This window comes from Merops nubicus, unplaced genomic scaffold (assembly GCF_000691845.1).
Source record: "Merops nubicus isolate BGI_N331 unplaced genomic scaffold, ASM69184v1 scaffold26693, whole genome shotgun sequence".
Lineage (NCBI taxonomy): Eukaryota > Metazoa > Chordata > Aves > Coraciiformes > Meropidae > Merops > Merops nubicus.
Window position 1 is genome coordinate 12922 of NW_008598661.1, and position 8784 is coordinate 21705.

Genomic DNA, 8784 nt, shown 5'->3' on the forward strand with positions numbered 1-8784 from the left:
GATACAGCAGGGGTGGTGCTGGCCCCTGCTGGGGACCTGCCCGTGGCTGGACCTGCTCTCTGAGACACCTTGGGGAGGGTTCCCAGCACCAGGGACCTCAGGAAGCCTCAGGGCTGGAGTGTGACCGAGGAGAGGGCACTGCAGCCCACAGACATCCAGACCCTCCACGTGCCCACCTCCTCTCCTCCTGTGCTCAGACACATCCTGGGACCCTCTCCATCCCAGTCCCGTGGGTGGAGCAGGGGCTTCTGGACTCAGGTCCCACCACCCTGTTGGGGTGAGGAGGGTGAAGGTCTTTCCTCACGTGCCCCAGGGAAGTCAGTGTCATCTGCCCCTACAGATCCTTCCCAGACCATCCTGGCCACTGGTAGAACCTGACTTGGGGCCAGACACTTTCTTGTCCATCCTGGAGTCTGTGTCCAGCTCTGCAGCCCCAGCACGGGAAGGACGTGGAGCGGTTGGAGTGTCCAGAGGAGACACAGAAATGCTGCGAGGGCTGGAGCAGCTCTGCTGGGAGCACAGGCTGAGGGAGTTGGGGCTGTTCAGCCTGGAGAAGAGGAGGCTCTGGGGGGACTTTAGAGTGACCTGCCAGTGCCTGAGAGGGGCTACAGGAGAGCAGGGGAGGGACTGTTCACAGGGGTTTGGAGGGACAGGACGAGGGGTCCTGGCTCTGCGCTAGAAAAGGGCAGATTTAGGTTAGATGTTAGGAAAAAGTTCTTCAGTCTGAGGGTGACAGATCCCTGGAACAGGCTGCCCAGAGAGGTGGTGGAGGCCCCATCCCTGGGGACATTCAGGGTCAGGCTGGATGAGGCTCTGAGCAGCTTGATCTAGTTGGAGATGTCCCTGCTTGTGGCGGGGGGTTGGACTAGATGACCTCTGGAGGTCCCTTCCAGCCCAGACATCCTATGATTCTGTGATTCTGGTAGACCTGCTGCCTGCTCTGAGCCTGGCTCCTGCCAAGGCCAGCACCCCAGGACGGCACCAGTTGGAGCCTGGTGCAAGACAGAGCCAGGACTTGCTCTGCTCAGCTGGGTACACCAGGGAGTTCACAGGGAAGAAAACTGAGGCACTGAGCAGCTCTGGTGCCTCCACATCTGGAAGCCTGTGTAGATGACCTGACAGGCTCTAGCCACACTGTGGCCACGGTGTCAGAAGCTGCTTATGCCCCAGATGTTGCTCTGTGCCATGAGTGCAGGGGCTGTCCTCCATGCAGGAGTAGATGTCCTGGTGTGGTGTGGTGCTGAGGCACACAGATCTCACTGGGACAGTGCCCCTGGTGAAGATGCTCCGTGGTCTCATCCTGCAGGACCTGCCCCCAAAGCCCCTGTACCTCCTCAAGCTCAGCAGCACCTCCAGGCACTGGGCTGCTCATCAGTTCAGCCTGCTGGCCCCCTAAAACGTGTCTGATGCAGTGGCAGTGGTGGAGGTGGCTCCCACAAAGGGTGCTCTGAAACTCAGCTCGTTTTGGCAAGGCCTGGAGCAGTGAGATCCCTTTGTAGGAACCACCCTTTGCCTCAGAGCAGGCTCAGGCCCGGACTTGCTTGCTCGCAGTCCTGAAGGCAACAACTAGAGGAGCACCTGCTCTCTGGGTACCTGCAGATCCCACAGGAGATGCCACCATGATGACACCTCAGCCAGCTGAGACTAGCATCTGTGGCCTGGAGACTGTGGCCACCAGTTTGCCAGCAGATGGGGGTCACCTTGCCCTGGGATGTGTTGTGACAACAAAGACCCTGCTGCCCTCAGGGCCAGTCCCTTGGATGAAGAAAGCCTTGATTAGGAGATTCCTCCCCAAGCCAGACTGATGTGAAGGGACATCTTCAAAGGCTTTGTGTTGAGATTACCAGAACCAGATTCTCAGCTCATCTCAGCCGAGATCTTCATCTCCCTGGCTCATTCCAAGCTCTGGACACCCCGGGAGCTCTGCCACCTCCACCCCAGCAGCCCTTTGCCCCGGGGCTCCGGAGGAGAGCTGGGCTGACGCAAGAGCAGGGCTGGTGCTCAGGGGTGTGCCCGCCGTGCAGCAGGGCACTGCCATCCCTGGGGCTGTGGCACAGGCACACCAGGCACAGGGACAGTGCCCATCCTCGTGGGCAGTGACAGGGTGCACCCCGTGGGCTGGTGAGGGTCCCCTCAGCCCGTGGCACAGCCCTGCTGCCTGGGGCTGCACTTTACTGACAGCTTGGGAAGAGGCTGAGCTGGGGGATGTCCCCACTGGCCCAGACATCACGTTCAGGGGACAGGAGGCAGGTGAATACCATGCCATGCCATGCCATACTGTACCACAAGCTGGACATTTCCTTAGACATTGCCTTATGTGTATAAATAAATGAGGGCTGGGTGTCAGGAAGGAAGGGACAACCTCGTCTCACCAATGCCCTGACACAGGACACGGGGCAATGGTCACAAGCTGGAGCACAGGAGGTTCCACCTCAATGTGAGGGAGAACTTCTTTCCTGTTGGGGTCCCAGAGCTGGAACAGGCTCCCCTGGGAGGTGGTGGAGTCTCCTCCCTTGGAGACTTTTCAGACCCATCTGGATGTGTTCCTGTGTGACCTGCCCTAGAGTAGATGGTCCTGCTCTGGCAGGGGGTTGGACTTGATGATCTCTGGAGGTCCCTTCAACCCCTGACATCCTGTGGGTCTGTGATTCTGTGACATCTCCCACCTCTGCCCACCACCCTGCCCCGTCAGAAGCAGGCACAGGAGGGCTGTGGTGCCATTGCCATGGCACCCCTGACCCACCTGGCCCACCCCAGAGGGACACGCTGACTCTGTGGCTGTTTCTGTGTCCCCCCAGGTGCTCTTGTAACCTCACTGGCCATCAACAGCCCTCATGTCATACCTGGTGCTGGAGGCCAAGGACCCCCACAACTCTTCTTGGAGTGCTCAGAGAGAGACTTCACCCTCTGCTCAGGCTTGATGGACACAGGGAAATGCTCAGCAAATGAGTGTCTGGCTTCTTCAGGCACCCAGGAACGTGGCATGGCAGTGAGGTGGTTAGCTTCTGTCTCCTAGCTCCCACCACTCCCTTGCATCTTCTCTCAAAGCCTTTCAGACACCAGTGCCCCTCACCTTCCTTCCCTCTCCACCACCTCGTTCCCCTCTTCCTTCCTCTTCCTCGCTCACGGGTGCTGGGGAGTTTCAGCAGGGCAGGGCAGGGAGCTGGGGCAGCCTTGCCCATACACCCCCATGCTGCAGCAGGGCAGTTCTGGCCATGCCAGATTTCAAAAATATGGCTGTCAAAGAGCAGCTCAGTGAAAGAAAACATCACCCAGGAGCTGCAGCCCACGAGCCAACACAGCTCTATCCCCCAGGAGCCAACAGAGCTCTGTCCCCCACGTGTCTGCAGCTGCCCCCGTGCCCGGGTGCTCTCCTCTCCAAGCCCCCTGGAAGCCTTTCCAGGACACAGGGCTTTCAGTCCCACACATCCTGACGGTTTGGCAGAGGGCTTTGGGGTTTATTTTTGCAGGATCTCCTCAGTGGGAAGTGGGGAAAAGACCAAGAGGTGTGTGATCAGCTGTGAGAAGGCAGGAGACCTCAGGAGGGGTTGGTTCACTGAAGTGGAGGAACCCTGGGCAGCCTCTTTGGCATCTGCCAACCTGTTGCTAATGCTGTGAGCTCGAGTGGGACCTTCAGTTCATGCTCTCTCATTCCTGGACTATCCAGCTCATGCTCTCTGCCCGGTGTCTCTGTTTGCAGGCTGGTTGGTGGTTCCAGGCTCCGTGCCATGTTTGGTGGATAACAAAGGGTAGAGTTGGCCAGGAAACAAGAATGCACTGAACGTTTCTTTTTGTTTCACAATGAAACAGGACTGGTTTTTTTTTTAGGTGGCAGTGGTGGAGGGAGGAGAAGGGAGGAAACTGGGAGACATCCACCCAAGAAGACCCAACAGTGCCACCCTTTTAAGGATGTCAAAGGGTTGAGTATCTACCCTGACCTGGGCAGCCTGGCATCTGGCAGCTTCTGCAGGAGGGGAAGCATCTGTGCAGGGAACAGGAGCTGAGGAGGGTGCTGAGAGGCAGCTTTGTCAGACCTGGGTGGGAATAAAGCTCTGGGCTGGGGACAGGTCCCCAGGTCTGTTCCTGAGGAGCAGAGAGCCCCCGATGTGGCCAGCAGGACCCACACGTGCAGCACAGCCAAGCTGCACACAGAGCCCTGGCCCAAGAGTCACAGAATGGTTTGGGTTGGACCTTAAAGGTCATCTGGTTCCAACCCCCCTGCCATGGGCAGGGACATCTCCCACTAGACCAGGGTCCTCAAGGCCCCATCCAACCTGGTTTTGAACATGTCCAATGATGGAGCATCCACAGCTTCCCTGAGCAACCTGTGCCAGTGTCTCACCACGCTCAGAGTGAAGAACTTCTTCCTAATTTCTAATCTAAATCTCTCCTCTTCCAGTTTGAAGCCATTACTCCTCACCCTGTCACGACAAGCCCTTGTTAAAAGCCCCTCCCCAGCTTTCCTGTAGGCCCCCTTCAGACACTGGAAGGCTGCAAGGTGTCCCCAGAGCCTCCTCTTCTCCAGGCTGAACAACCCCAACTCTCTCAGCCTGTCCTCATAGCAGACAACTTATTTTAGGGCAACTTCTGCTTGGCTCCAGGCTGCGGGAAAACACCTCGTGCTGACTCACCATGAGGGCAACCAGAAACCAACCCTTTTGGAGGCTGAGCCCTCCAGTGCCATCCTGGGGGTGCTGGCATGGCAGGGGGGCAAGCAGAGGACAGCCTAGTGCAGACCCCTGGGGGCTCTGGCTGGAGGCAGGGTGTGGGTGGGATGCAGGAGCTTGCACACAGTGCTGGCCACACGGGCAGGGGCAGGTGGGCACAGGCAGGCCCAGGGTGGTAGCCCCAGGCCCAGGGTGGTAGCCCCATGCCCTGGGTGTGCTCTCCAACGTGCCCAACCTGCAGTGCTGCCTGCTGTCTCTGGTTCCAGGCAGACACCACCGAGGCTTCCCCATTCCAGCAGCAGGAACAGTCGCTCTCGTGTTTAACAACCAAACAGACCAAGGTTTAACAGTTGAGTTCCCATCAGCAGGTAGCTCCCCTGGACAAGCCAGACAGCCCCAGGGCAGCTCCTCCTGGAAGCGATTATCAAAGGAACTGCTGGGCTGTGAGGCCGTGGGGAGGGTTGTCTGGGAGCCCAGGTAACTGCTGTCACCCCAGGGAAGGGAGATGAAGCCCTGGGGGGTCTGCCCAGTGCCAGGCATGCCAGCCCAGCCCTGAAATGGGGCTGAGTTTGAGCCTGTTGTGGCAGCACCCTGCTACAGATCCCTGGCAGCAGTGTCCTTCCCAGCTCCTGGGTGATACGTGGCCCTGGGGCAATAACTCTGCCCCCCCCACACTGGGCAGCAACCCTCCCTCAGAGAATCCAGCTTCTGGATAGGCAGGTGCACAACACCCCATCCCTGTGTCCCAGCAGCATCCCCCTTCCTGCCCCCAGCACAGCCCCCAGAGCTCCATCCAGGAGACACCTCCCAGGACTGCAGCCCCCTCCCTTCACTCCCCTCGTGGGGTGGGCAGTGCCTGTGGTGCCCAAGGTGTGCCCAGCTCGGTGGGTGTCTGTCCCCAGAGCTCCTCACCAGGAGGATGCTCCTCCAGGTTTTTTAAACCAGCCAACCAGCTCTTTGGAAAAAGCACCCAAAGCAGCTGGGCAGCCCAAACTGCCTGACACTTCTGCTCTCCAACAATCTCCAGGAGAGCCTGGGTGCTCTAGAACCTGGTTGTGTCCACACTGAATCCTCCACACCTCCTCCAAGCACAGCCAGTCCTGATGCCTGGGAGATGTTAGCCTGGGTGGCACCAAGCAAGCCCGAGGCTGCTCAGGGCCTGGCAAGGGCAGTGCCAGGAGAAATCCAGTGGGGGAAGGGTTCCTAGTCACAGCTGCCATAAACGTCTCCCATGGGCTTCCAGGGCTTTTTTTCCCCCCTATGGATGTGTTTAGGAGGACCAGACTATTTCCACACCTTTCCTTCTTTCTGCAGGCTTGTTCCCAGAGGCTGAAGAGCTGATTCCCACCCTGATGAGGCACTCCAAGGAGAAACACACCAAAAAGAATGCCCCACCAAAGAAACGTTTCCCCTGAGGAAGGCAGACATGGGATTTTTGGAGCCAATTTTCCTTTTGGGCCAAGTGCCACCTCAGCCCCAGACCTGGTGTCTCTCCTCCTGCATCCTCTGTGGGTTTGGGGCCAGCCTCCTTCCTTGTGCTACTGGGGCTCCCTTGCACAGGGCCATAGGAAGGCAGCTGGGACCTCCCACCCCAGTCGCTCCCAGGATGGGGCTCAGTCCTGCTCTGACATGGTGCTGAGCCAGAGGCAGGAGGGTAAGAAAGGGTGAAAGCCAGTAGGGACTGGAGGGAGCTTGGAGGAAAGGCAGTGGGAGTGGGATGGGGAGGGGGAGGCCGCAGGGAGATGGTCTCTGCCTCCCACAGGCTGCCCCCATCCCCACCACATTCCCGTCCACCCCGGTGCATCCAGCTCAGCTGGAAATTCAGGTCATGCTGCTGTGCTCGGGGCCATTCGTGGTCTGGCACGTGGGGTCCTGGACACCCTCTGGATGGCCCAGCTGAAAACTCTCCCTTCACCCCTTTTCCTCTGCTCCCACGTTTGCCACGTTCCAGCCACAGCAGCCTGCTTGGGGTCCACGGGTCCCAGGCAAGCACTGGCCAGGGCAAACTGCCCAAAACTTCCCTCAATGGGACCAGGGATCAGCAACGGCCCCTCTGTGGGGGATCTTAGGGGGCAGAGAACCCACTTTAATGCTTAAACTTGAAAGGGGACAAAGACATTTCCATGGGAACTGTGCTAGAAACACGTTCAGCCAGGGACCAGCTGGTGGGAAAGGTCCCCAGCAAACCCCAGTGCTGCTGTACGAGGGGAGGGAGTTTTGCAGGAAAATCCTTTTTCTCCATTTTCTGCAGCCATAAAACCCAGGCACCTCCCTCCAGGGAGATTAAAAACCCCAAATAATCATCTATTTTTGTGCCAGCGTGCTGGGTTGGCTCAATGTGGGTCTGGAGGTCACTGCAGGGGTGACGCTGAGGGTGTGTTGGTGTGTGCCCATGGGTGGGTGGGTGTGTGCCTGGCCCGGCTCACCCTCCTCCCTGTCTCTTTCCCCTCCCCTGGCACAGGGTGCCCATGGAGCTGAGGGGTCTCCACACCTCCCACCTCTGCCCCAGCCTCCCAGCTGGCGTGTCACCTGCCGGGCGACGGCGGGGGGGTGGTGGTGGTGGCAGTGGGGGCACGGGAGGAGAGGCAGACAGGTTCCCTGCTGCTGCCAGAGCTGGTTAAACATTGTCCCGGGCCAGTTAGGTAACACAAACTGGAGCAGGAAAGAAATGAAACCGCCTGAGCAAACAAGGTGCAGTTGGCAGGGCAGCAGGCTGCGTGACAAAGCGCTCCCCTCTCCCTGCCAGCCTGCCAGGGTTATCTGCTGGGAGAGCAAACACCTCGCCCACGAGCCCCGACCTGGAGGGCTGGTAGCCAGGATCTGCTCCTGGGGGGCCTGGGCTGGGGTCGCTCGGCTCAGCTCCTCTCCCTGGGTGTGCTGCTGGCCACCAAGGACCACCCCAGCCCCTTCCTGCTGCCCCCGTGGGCAGCCTGAGCATCTCAGCGTTGTCCCACCCGCCTCCCCATCCAGCCTGGAGGTCAGGGATGAGCCTGGAGCCACCTCTGCTCGTTGGGGCCAGCAGACAGCAGCCGGGAAAACCTGTTCCCTGGGGAGGGTTGAGCAAGGAACGTGCTGGAGGTCTGGCTGCACTGGCTCCTGCCTCACGCCCAGGGACGGGGACCTCGTCGTGCACCACGGGACAACTGTGACAACCTCATCTGAGCCTGTGGACCTGGGAGCAGCACAGCTTCGGTCCAGCACACCAGAAGGCAGGGGATGGAGATCTTCTGTAGGATTTTGTCATACTTGGAGTTTGGACTGCAGACCTGCACTTAGGCCTTGTTGTATTGCAAGGTTGGGCACGGCCTGGCACGGCCACAGGAGAGCAGGCATGCCAGCTGGACCAGCGAGGCCACTCCTCAAGTAAACAGCAGTTAAACGCCACCAAAAGTGGTTGGACCTGGCTCATGGGCACCTCCTGCCCCTGGCAAAGCTGGTGGGCAATGCCCTTGATGCCACTGCAGCATCTCCAGGGGGTCCTTCAGCTCCAACTGAGCCCACAGCCCGAGGGCTGCCAGCAGAGGTGGAGGGTGCCCACGGCCATGGCCACTGGCAGTCTGAAAGTGAAACAGGAGACCTGCAACAGGGGCTGTAGTTCCTCCAGCCCTTGGACCTGCCTCTTGTTAGGGTCTGGGCTTCCCCTGGCAGCACGGTGGCTCAGCAGCCTTCAGCCTCACGCTCAAGCTGAGGCCAGGCAGGTCCAGCTGCTGCAGCCAGGACAGCCCAGGGCAGACAGCACAGATGGGCCATGTGAGACCCTGCTTTGAGGGGCTCACTGCTCTCTTTTGCACGAGGACACACTCCTGCAAGTGTGGGATGGGTGATTCTGAACCGTGTTTCCAACAGTGAGGGCAGTCAGGGGACAGTGGCTGGGTCCTCCTGAGAAAAAGGCATCTCAGGCTTGGCAAAGGACATCACAAAAACTCCCCTCAGGTCTCCTGCTGGCAGGCTGCCTCCCCCCTCGCCCCTTCAGGCACTGAGTGGAGCCATTCAGAAGGATGTGGCATTGCTTTTGCTCGGGCATGGCAGACCTGGTCAAGCTCCAAGCTCAGAGGAGCTGTCCCAGGGCCCTTCCCCTTGAGGGTGGACAGGAGCTCAGCAGTGCCATCCCCTGCGT